General features: G+C 32.6%; 2 long non-coding RNA genes across 2 annotated transcripts in view; one reads left to right on the top strand and one right to left on the bottom strand.

Annotated features, from left to right (window-relative positions):
• LOC123586026 overlaps positions 1-11,778 on the bottom strand; it is a 63,541-nt gene extending 51,763 nt beyond the window's left edge. The window contains exons 1-2 of the long non-coding RNA XR_006706552.1: positions 11,696-11,778; positions 7,982-8,171 (exon numbers count right to left, since the gene is read on the bottom strand). This is a non-coding gene — a long non-coding RNA (uncharacterized LOC123586026). The remainder of the gene's footprint in view (positions 1-7,981; positions 8,172-11,695) is intronic.
• Positions 8,210-10,634, top strand: LOC123586028. The gene is made up of 2 exons (XR_006706556.1): positions 8,210-8,363; positions 10,578-10,634. It is a non-coding gene; the product is annotated as an uncharacterized LOC123586028 (long non-coding RNA).
• Positions 11,779-12,071: the final 293 nt, after the last annotated feature.

The raw sequence follows: 12,071 nt of genomic DNA on the forward strand, positions 1-12,071 counted from the left end.
AACAGAAAACAAAGGACAAAATATTTACCCAATTTATATGCTATTCAGCACATTAAGGAATAAATTCTTACAGTCATAGCTAACATAGAAGTTTTGGAGGGGGAAGTAATGTATTTTAATCCTAGCCATTGTTTTTTAGACGGTATTTACTCTATAAAATGTACGGAAGCAGCCTGTATTCGCTGTTGACCTCTTATGAACTCCTTTCATAAAACCTAAAAACTTTCAATACTACAAATGGATTTTAATGCTTTAGTTTTACATCTTATAGGGCCATCAAAATACCTCTCTTTGATTTTGTTTTTCCCTAAATACTCATCGTACACCAAAGTGTCCACCATGGGCCAGGCAGTGGGTTTCTCTGAAAACACTACATATCTAAGAGACAATAGGGGGGTTAATAAAATTTTCAAGTTAGAAATGTTATAATAGGCATGTGTTTCCATTCATAAAGTATGTCTTGAACACACACAAACTATCTTTTGTCATCTGTTTCTGCCCCATTTCGAAATTATTCTCTGCTATTAATTAGAAGTGACTACAATTTGATTAATCTCAAACATGTGTCACATATAAACAATGTGGGGAACTGCACTGAATAGTTTTTCACTTAGAGTATGCATGGCGTTCATAGAAAGAAGCCAAACCTAGTTGTTAAAATAATTTGAAATCTAATATCATCACACAAAGAGAATATTGTCAATGTCGTATTCTAGTTTATTTCAAGTATTAAATTCATAGAAGAGCCTGATTGTATATAGTTTCTTAGGCTCAGAATCTAAAACTTCAGTGAACTTTTCTCTCTTGTATTACTACTAAAACTCTCATTTCTGGAATCTATTTCTTCACCTTGAGAAATTACCTGACTTTGGTCCCTGTTTGGTTTTTAATTTAACTCTTTTGGCAAAAGCTTCCGATATCTCCAAACTCACAGTGGACAAATACACATTGCCTTAGCTTAGAGAAAGGAAAGTTTCAATTAACAAGGGAAAAAATGTCTTTTTTGCTTAATTTAAAGTATCATTATTAATATAGGATATGTACTAAAACACTCATTTTTCAAAGTGCTAATTAAATTTCCATAAATGCACTAAGCCTTTAACCAGATTATAAAAGAAAAATTAGATGATAAAGTAGTTGTGATTTAAGAAACAATGATTCCATTTAGGTTTTTCTGTTCAACTTTCTAACAAAAAAATGTTTTTCTTTCTTATTACACAGCCTGCAGTAATAAGTGAAATATAATCCTAATTAATTTTTCCTACAGCTGTATATAAATCAATAGCTGCAACATCCCAAAGGAAACACACACTGCACGGTCCTCCAGGTTCCTAATGAATGCAAATGGAATGACCTTTTTCTGACAACTATGAATATTATTTCACAATTTCACCATTGAAATAGCTGCCGTCAGCAATTCATACAGCAAACATGGAGACTACAATAGTTGTAAATAACTATTCATTATGGAAAGAAGGGAATGGAAAAAACTGAGCCCGAGTTAAGCAACTTTTAAGCCTCAAGCTTCATTTTTATGTTTCATCTTGCTATGAAAATTGTCTTAAATGGAACCAATCTTCATTTCAGTTCTTTCTCCTCTATTTTAGGGAAAAAATAGGTTAAAATGATTCAATGTTTTACGTCATTGAATTGAGAAGTTCGGTATTGGAATACTTTTTTTTAAATGACGTAAGATCAATCGGTAATATTGTAAAGCTCTTAAATACCACATTCAAGTTATTAGGAGACTATGGTTATCTTCCATCAGAAAAAGCTGCTGGAAAAATCTGTGCAGAAACCCTTGTTGGTGTACTCATCATGACACAATACTGTTCATGCAGTGAGCATGCAGATGATTTTAGAAGCTATGGAAACACAATGACATAAGGAGGACACATGTGAGAACCTGAGAAAAGGTGGGAGTAATTAAATCACATTACTGTCCATTTTGACTGAAGAACTGCTTTACTCCAAAATACAATAAAGCTGCATGTACTTACACTAAATCATATTCAGTTTGCCACAAAACTTCATTATATAGCCATGATGATGTCTCATTAAGTAGAAGTTAAACTCCAATTTTATAAGAAAAGTAATTAAATATGTTAAACCTAATTCTGCGGGTCATACATCTATATACTGAAAACTCCCATTGGAGTTCACTAGAGCCAAGAATATAATTAGCCAGTGGAGTTCAAACACTCATTGAAAATAGGACTTCTCAAATCGCAACACGTTTCAAAAAGGGACTCACAACAAGAATACTCCATTTCCATACAACTCCAAAAATATCTCTTCCACCCCCATTCTGTAATTAATTTTATACGCAGGGTTGCAGACTACCATCCTCTAATCATTCGATGTCCCAAATATGCATTAGTGACATGAGGAGAATATAATGATAGAGAGAGATTAACTTACTTTGGTAAGTAGTTGTACTATTTTAGTCTAGAATCAGCTTTCTCTACTTTCAAATCTGAGAACTATTCAAACCCCAACCAATTTCTTGGAAGAGTTGAGATAGCATTTCTGTGCTCGTTGTTTGGCAATATCGGGCATAGATGGCATTTTTTAACTGCATTAAACAATATCCACTTGATGACATCTCCTAAAGATGTCTATACTCCCACGCCTGGAATGCTTTCATGTTCAGAATGAATCCCTGCTACATCTCACTCAATATTGATCTTTAAGGCATTTCTCCCAATCCTTTTCCCAGTGTGGTCACTGAACGGCATCAGAGTTCAATAGGAAGATCAGCTGCTCATCCACTTTTTGCTAAAGCAATTTGTATTATGGATTTATTTTAGCAGTCTACAGTGGCAGTTGCTGTTTTTACTATTTAAATGCTTTGATTATCTGACCTTGCTTACTTTATCTTTCTAAGTGCTATGCATGGGCTTTAAAATGATCAATAAGTGGGGATTCCTCTACAGGATTATGTTGAAATCAATCTCAATTCAGACTTTTTGTATTTTATGTTTATTACTTGATCTGTCTTAATTGCATTTCTTGTTTTGGTAAATAAGTTTAAAACACATACATGATGATACAGGTAAGTCTTCCAAGAGCCACACGCATTATTAAAATAACCTGTACTCCTTGTACATTATTTTCTTCATTCTTTCAATGTGAAGGAGGAAATAATTAATTCCTAGATATTTTATTCAAATACCTTTTCGTTATAAATAAAGACCTGTTCCATTAGAAGAATAACATAGTTACATATATGCAAGTAACTGCAAAATCTTGAAGCGCATTAATATGCAATACTCACTGTGATAACTATGGAACTTCAAAAAGCTGTTTTTACGTACAGATTGCACATAAACATGTTTATAAAACTTGCCACAGAATAAATTAAATCATCATAGAAGAAAAACTAAAGCAATAATTGTGTCTGAAAATCAATAGGAAAAAACTATGAACTTGCTGAATATCATTAAAAAATTAATATGCAATATAATATGAAAAACTTATCAGTTTCATACTTTCATTACCAGTTTTACACAATTTTTAATTTTGGATTAAAAACAGCAGTAAATTGGAAGCCTAAAATGCTTTGCATACTCTTAAAATCAAATCTATGAACTTTAAAACCAAAACTCCATAGTAGTGATCAATAATATTAAATAAAAATAAACTCTTAAAATTAACTGTATAAGGCATAAATGCCATGGAATATGAATTTTCACACACAATTCTTAGAACTTGCTAAATCTTTGGTTTAATTTAGTCATATTTTATATCTTCTGGGCTGGTGTAGTCACATGAAGTTCTTGAATTTTGTCTCTGGATCAACTTATTCTAACGTGATTTTTCAACATCATAATTAAAAGAAATGCAAATGTGAGTTAAAAAAAGGAACAGATGTAAACTTCTTTTAAAAAATCCCTTTCTTCAAATCCAATATAATGTCTAAATATCTCTGTCACCAGCTCTTACATAAAATTACAGTGCAATATTTTCCACATATGTGAAGTATAAAATCTGCAGTTTGCTCCAGTGACCAAAAATGTGATCAGTGAAGAACCTGAGGTAAATAAACATATGATTATACACAGAATATTTGCCATATGTTCACCTGTGCAAATACAGCATTATTTTGCTTAAATAACTTTAAAAACCCTCACAGGCCTAGAGAAATATCACATATGTCCAATAGGCATATATTCACATTTCCATACTTTGAAATTATTGGCCAAATGATTTAGCATTTAACAATTTTCATTTCAGACTAAACTATAGACTATCAGTACAATAATTTTCCTTCTCCTGTTCACATTAAAGAAGATAGAAAATGTTAATGAATGAAAACAAAGCCATCACAAGATAATTTATTTTAATAGTTCCAAGCATGAAGTTAGGGCAGGAAAATTAAGAAGCTTAAACATGAAAAGAATGAGGACAATATGAGTAAGTTTAATTACCAAATAGTTCCTGTAATGGTTTTTCCTAAAACTGTTATAACCAGCTCGTTCCTTTCTACTGTTTGAGATAGAATAGTACTTAAGAGAAGTCATTTTCCAGAAAGTTTTGCATCTCTGTAGATCATAACCCTGGCAAGACATGTCCATACTTTTTTCCTCAAGTGGGTAAATGTTAAGAGAGAAGAATCCAAGTTTCATGATGCAGCAACACAAAGCTGGGAAGTGAAAATTATGTTGCAGCGGAGTCCTGAAAATATGACTGTAAAAGTTAATCAATAAAATGTCTATTCCTGTCTATTCACTGGAGGCCCCAGCTGCATAGCTTCACTCAATCGATACTACAAATTATTACGATTTCCAGGTTCCCACTGGACATTCAGAACAAATCTTTCAAGTGTAACAGGCTTATACTGAGTATATGGTGTGTGTTCTCTACATTTAGTTCAAAAAGAGAGGAGAAAAATAAAATCTAAATCCTATATGCTCCTTTAACAGTTCAACTTTATGGAACCAACAACTTACAAGTCACATTTTAGTGTTAAGAACAATCTTCCCTTTGATTGCCAAATGTTTTACTACTTTTTTAACTGTTTCATATTTAGTTAAGAAATGACTTAATCTGGTAATAGATATTGGTGGTATGGTGTTGGAACTTGGCTACTTCTGAATGACTATTCCAGTTAAATGAATTGAGGAAATCATTTTGAGATAATTACTTATCAAAAAGTCACTTGGAGACATTATCACTATTAGAAAGATGAATGTGGAAACTTGACATATATTGCAAATTGGAACAAGCCTCTTAAAATACACATTCTAGTTATTGTTTTTATGATTTATATTAGCACATGTCAAAAATTATGTTTCAAGTTTTCATTTTTTCCTATTTTTGTAAGATAAAATCAAATCATGATTTCTCAAGTGAGTTTCTCTTTTTTTGAAAAAAAAAAAAAAAAAAAAAAGCCCCAGAATGCTTCATTCTAGTGAGATTCTCCGCTCTCTATAGCAAAATTCAACCACGATTGCAAATTCTAGACACTACTCAGGTCTTTGACCTTAACTTTCTATACATTTTACCCTGCATCACTTAGTCAAGATCCAAAGACTTTTCCAAATAAAGGAATGACTGGGTGAGAGAACTCACTATGATGTTCTCATGCTATATGTCATCTGATGTGGCTCTTCCTTTTTCTGACTGGTGAATACCCTGGTGTCAGACAGTGCCCAATACCAAAGCAATTAATAAATCTGACCAACTCATGCCACCTGTGGATTGAGTGGAAAAAACAATAAAAATGAATAAACTAAGTTAGGACTTTTTACTTTGGTGAGGCTGGAAAGGCTTTGATTTTATTACACATTTAAACAGTAATATGTGTTTTCACGTTAAGACACATATCTAGCATGTAGGCATACCCTGTGACAATGTATATTGAGCTTACATTAAAAAAAAAAAGAAAAGATGAACTAGTTTCCCTTAAACAACCATTGGTTTGATTATGGTCATGTGTCAGTCTCTTTAAACTCAACAAGTTTTGTAACATGTCATAATAATATCCATAATTTTTTTGACTTCTAACATTTAGTTGCTAAAACCCATTGTAAATAGCTGGGCAAAAAAATACTGTTATAATTTTAACTACTCTCTTAGGTGATATTTATACACCTTACCAGCAATTGCACATTGAGAGAGAATAGTACTTAATTTCATGATCAAGCTGTATTGGGAAATAAAACAGATACATATAGATCAAGTATATAGAACTTAAGTTTAGTCTTTCATTGTTATTTAACTGGATGAATCGCTTCCTGATTTATTTACTTCTAAAAAGCCAAGATTGGAAGCAGATCTTTGCATGCCAGTTTTCAGATCAAAATTATATATTTTTTGTGAGTGTACTGAATAATATGCCTTTATAGTGGCATTTAACTGTAGAAAAAATGTTGGCATTATTTTACTAACATTAAGTTAACATGTACCACTATCGTTAGCTTTATATTAGTGTTCACAAACATTTTTATATATTTCTTGTTATGTAAATATATCTTAAGTATATTATTCCCCTAATATAATCCAGCTTTTTAAAAGACCATAATATTTACAACAATAGTACATTACTATAGCCATTCCCAAAGAAACCTTGCCCAATATGCTTTTAATTCTTGGTACCAATTTCTACCTTTTTAATATTTGTGAAATGTGGTTTTTTGTTGTCTGAGTTCTGGCAGCTGACTAAAGGTGCATTAATGGCAAACAGGGTTTATCTGAGTGTTTAATTTTATTTAGAAGCCTATAAAATGTCATCCTAGGTTGTAAAATTATTTTTAGTGCCTTCTAATATTAAACCATTGGATGAAAACACAGGAATAAATTCCTCATGAATAAATTTCAAATATTTTACTTTTACATTTTAGCATTATTAGTTAGCATTATAAACCATAAATCAGAAAAAGAATTTCAACATTCATCCTATGTAATATTTTGAAATCCTACTGATAGATATATTAAGATATGCAGTAAGTAATTAAAGTTTAGAATTTGGCTTCCAAAGATTAGTTAATATCAAATGCTTTTTTAGTTCTGGCCCCAGGATTGTGTTCAAAGGGTGAGTGACAGAAGAGGAAAAAAAAAAAAAGTTCAGGTATGTGTGCTTTATCTAACTGTGATTACTCAATTTAACCAGTGTTCGGTGAGTAAAGTGTAATTCTTGACAAATAGAGAGAGAGAGAGAGGAGGGGAGATGGGAGAGAGGAAGAAAGGAAGAGAGAGGTTCATCTGGGCTATGCTACTTTTAAAAAATTATTTCTAAAAAAACCGTAAGAAAGTCAAGCAAAAGGCAGAAAGGATAGAATATCTAATTATCAGACACTCAAAAAAAAAAAAAAGACTAACGTTTATTTGAAAAGTAAATGATAAAATCTGAAAACAGTATTAAGCATAATAATCACATGAAGATTTAGATTATGAAAGCAGAAATTAACTACTGGAGATGTTTCACTAAGACAATTTTCATGAATGTTTGAAAACAGTATAGATCTTTATTACTTTTCTTCATAGTTCCTTACATGCCTCAGTGGTCTGACCAAAAAACTCTACTCTAAATGTCTCTCAATTTAATAGTGTCTTGCTTAGAGCTGCTACTTTAACAAAAAAGAAAGGCAACAAGAGCCATATGTAACCTTTGGACTCCAAAAGGAGAAAGATGAAAATACCATTGGCAGATAGGTGCTACAGAAACACAGTGTATTCTTTCTCTTGGATCTTACCTTGAACATTTCTTGATAGTTAACAAGAAAGTTGAGCGCCACATCATTATTTAGAATCGGAATAGGACAGTCACACTGTTCAGCATGTCCCACTTCAGTTAAGAAATGATGCAAATTTAAAGTCTATCTATTTTGGAACGAACAATTTATTGAACAAGCTAGCCCATTTACACATACCCTTTTGCAAGACAGAGAGAGTTAAATATTAAGCAACGAAAGTCAAAGGACTGACTTGATTTTAGAATGTAAAGTAAAACTTTCTGAAATACTAAAAAGCAACTCACTTGTAATCATTTTTTTCTTCTTCAGAAGCAATAATCCCTTCTGTCACTGTCTTCAGCTCTGCCTGGGGTTTTCTACTGTTCTGTTCTTGGCGAACTGTTTCTGCTATTTGCTCAGTTAGCTGCTCTTGAGTAGCTTTCAAGCTGGATTCCATTAGAAGAAGTTTTTCATCTTGACTGGCAAGTTCTTGGGCTGAAAGATAAAACAAGAACATTGCCTTTTAAAAAACTCAAGCTAATGTGTTTTTTTTTTTTTTCTTTTGTTTTCGGTTTAAATTTTATGCGATGCAACTTTGAGGAAGATTTAAACAGATCCTTCTTGTCAAAATACAAGCTCATGCATTCCATTTTCTGATTCCTTTATTTAACGCACAAGTAAACAAAGGTATGTATGAAGGAATACAGGATGCATGTCAGTAATCTCAAGTTTATAAAACATTTGAATTCAAAAATTAGATGTCTTAATCAGACAACAATTTGCTGACTTTAATTGTGAGATTTCTGTTGTGACATAAGTGTATTAAACAGAATGACATTAACACATAGTATTTTTCTTTCTTTAGCACAGGCCTCAGATATATTTATATATATTCACACAGACAAAGACTGATATGTTATAAATTATGCCAAAATGATGGCCTTCCACTGATTTATTTTCATGTATAATATTTATGAAATGTAAGCACTTTTTCAAGGTCATCCAATAGATGGCAGTCTTTCATTAGACCAAAGCAAACCAGGCAGTATGCTTCAGCTCTCAAAAAATAAGTGATTTAAGACAAAGACATTTTTCCTTTGTTCTTTGTTGACCGTATTCCTAGAGATATATATCTGTACATTTTGTTAGAATATTTCCTCATTAAAAAGTATTTATCTGCTTTTTATTTTCCTATTTGCCTCAAATGCATGCCATGAAAGGTGAATATTTATTTCTTTAATCATATATTTGCATATATATTTATACACGTTATGTCATATAGTACATTTTTGGAGGTATTTTTAAATATCACTGCATTTTAAATCTCATTGCATTAAAGATCATGATATTTTATGAAAATCAGTCATTTCAATCTTGTAATCTAAAATGAAGAAAAAGGAAAAAATTCTTTTAAGACCCCAAAATCAATATAAATAGAAATGGAGAAGGCCATATTTGTATAAAAACAGACCATCTTTGCTTTTAATGATTCTCATTTTATGTCCAAAAAATGATGTTTATACTAAGCTTCAATAAAGTTAGAAACCAAGGTATTACAGTCTGACATCAGAGGTATCTTTTACAGGCAACCTCGTAAAGAAGATACTCTATATAAATATTCTACATTTATCACTCATCTTTGAAGCTGAATGATGACTCCCTTATAAATTAGATCTAAGAATATCTGGTTCTCAGAATCTCTTTATAGATTTTGAGCAACTGACTGCTTATATTTTAATAAATATGTGCATACATGTTCACTTTGTTTTCCTGCAAGTGTTCAAACTGACCAGTTTTGCCCCAGAAGAAATTACAGCATCTACTATTTTTATAGCTTAAACCTGCTATATATTAACAGTTTAAATTTGTGCCTCAGGAAACCACAGAGCTAACGCAAACAGCTAAATATTTAACAAGGAAGAATGCATCACCCAGAGCTCATCTTTATTAAATTCCAAATACATCGAAATCTCTCTGAACAAATGAGTTAAATGTTTAATAATTTCAACACATGTTAAAGTGTGGGGGAAAAAATCCAATAAAGAACTTACAATGAATGTGCTTTCAAAATTAAAAAAAAAATAAAAACCGTTCAAGCTTAAAAAATATGTAAAAGAACTATGGCCCTCCCTGCTCTTGACCAAATAAAAATGTAATCAAATGAAAGCGATTGACATTTTTGCAATGATATGTTTTTAGCATTGTTAATGTAGTTGCAAAACTGATTTGGGTGCAGCATTTTATTTTGTATGCTTTTTCACCGTTCACAATACATATTTCTTATGAAAAAAGAAAAACGCACCAAACTTTTTAAATGAGTTTTGAGGAGAATTTTCAGACATCGACATTGAGAGGTTAATGGTCTTTAAGTTAAAAGGATCTGAGCAATCAGGCTACATGTAAATGACTATGGATATAAGAATGCTGAAGGAAGTTTTTTTTTTTTTTTGAAGAATCTACTTGTACCAATAGACTGTCTTCAAGACTACTTGAGTCACCTTGTGGCACATACACAAAAGAGACCTTTTGTCAACTATGCATGATGTGAATTTTCTATGAAGTTTGCCGATTTTGAAATGACTAAGAGATTTATGCCTCACGGTTCTCCTAAGAGTCTACTCTAATTCATTATGTGCTGGTTAAAGGGGGTAAATTATTTTAAGTTTACCTATGCCTTGGACTTGAGCCCGAGTTGATCCCAAGCCAGAGGCGCTCGCAGCTGCTTGCTTTATTTACAATCCCTTTGTCAGACTTACAACTGCCCCAGGCTATAACATAGTGTACCTAATGTTCAAACTGGCAGGTAATCTTATGTCAAACATACTTCTTTGATTTAAAGTGATCAATAGATTCTTGTAAAGAGGTAATTTCTCTGATGTTTCCACCTTGCCTTTTTTACAGGTGATTCACACAAAAGCCTGCTTATATGATGTACGAACAATAAACAGAAAGCTATAATCATGTTTTTTCAGATGTTTCCGGTGCACAACGATTTTGGATCGATACTCTGTGTAATACAATTATCTGCAATGATCTGGTTGTATTGAAAAAGAATTTGCAGGAGACCTCTAGGGGGTTTTATCCAGAAACACGTATCTGGCAATGTTGTGAATAGTGGAAGGAAAAATTAAGGGGTTGACAAACGCTGTCTATTATGTACCCAGTAACTTCATTAATATTTTATTCATAAAAGTATTCTACCACAAAGTTGAGACAAACAAGCTCAAAAGTAATAATGATAATAATGTTCATAGCTTCATAGTACTTATTTATATAGAACAACAACAACAAAAAAACCTTAACGAACATAGGACTTGAGAGAGATTCAATGTTGTGTGATTATTATGTACCATAGATTATGAGCAACATTGATTATTTATTTATGCCATGAAATGAATTCCTGTATTTCTATCTTATGTAAGTCATGTAAATACCAGTGGATGTGAAATACTTTGATGCCTCTTCTTTATTTTTTTACTAGACTGGTCAAATTCTAGACTGAGGATCAACTTGCATTGTTCACAAGCACTGTATATTAAGCCCTTTATTTCAGGCTTTTTTTTTTTTCCCCCTAAATGAAGATTTGCAACCTCAGGGAAAGGGCTAAGTTACATAGTCTGTATCTGAAAGACATTATGCATTTTCTGCAAAGATCTCTGTGTGTAGAAACAACTCAGTTTTGTTTTTATGGTTCTCTTGAAGATGCGGACTCTTTGCATCATCTTCCTTAAAGCCCAAAACGTTCCACGTTTCCTATTTGGAGCCCCTAATCACACATCTGTGATGTGCAATTCTCTTTCATCAGACTAGAACAGATTACATTCTGGTGAAGTTCACAAATTGGGGTACACCGGTCCCCCTCACAAAGCCCCGCTTTATGCAGATTCTGCAGATCCCCTTCTGGCTGCTGCAGACCTGATCTAATGACAAAGATTGCTCTTTCGGATGCTTTCCTCCCTGTGTATCCCGGATGCTTGCTTTCAGTCTCCTGACCACACTGTCGAGGCTCATCACCTTACCCACTTTGACTTTGATGGCTTCCTGTGCCTGCAGGAGACCAGCTTCTGACTTTCTTAGAAAGTCCTATCTTTTTGCGTATTGCCTGTGAAGACAAAAAGCATTCCAATAGTGCCTCTTATGATGTACTTTTTATACTGCATCCTGCTATTTTGAGCTATAGGGTACTGGAGATTATACAGCCCCTCATTAGCAACTGGGTCAAGTATCCACATCTCTTTTAGGATCAAAACCTTAAAGGGACTCTCTTAAAAAAAAAAAGTCAGTTGGAAAGAAGAGTCACCATTAGCTTAAATGTAGTGTTAATCAATACGCAAAAGTTCAAAGGCGAAGGAAAGTATTTCCCATAATTCTTAGGGAATTAAAAAGGAGACTCGT

The sequence above is a fragment of the Leopardus geoffroyi genome, chromosome C3 (genome assembly GCF_018350155.1).
Source record: "Leopardus geoffroyi isolate Oge1 chromosome C3, O.geoffroyi_Oge1_pat1.0, whole genome shotgun sequence".
Lineage (NCBI taxonomy): Eukaryota > Metazoa > Chordata > Mammalia > Carnivora > Felidae > Leopardus > Leopardus geoffroyi.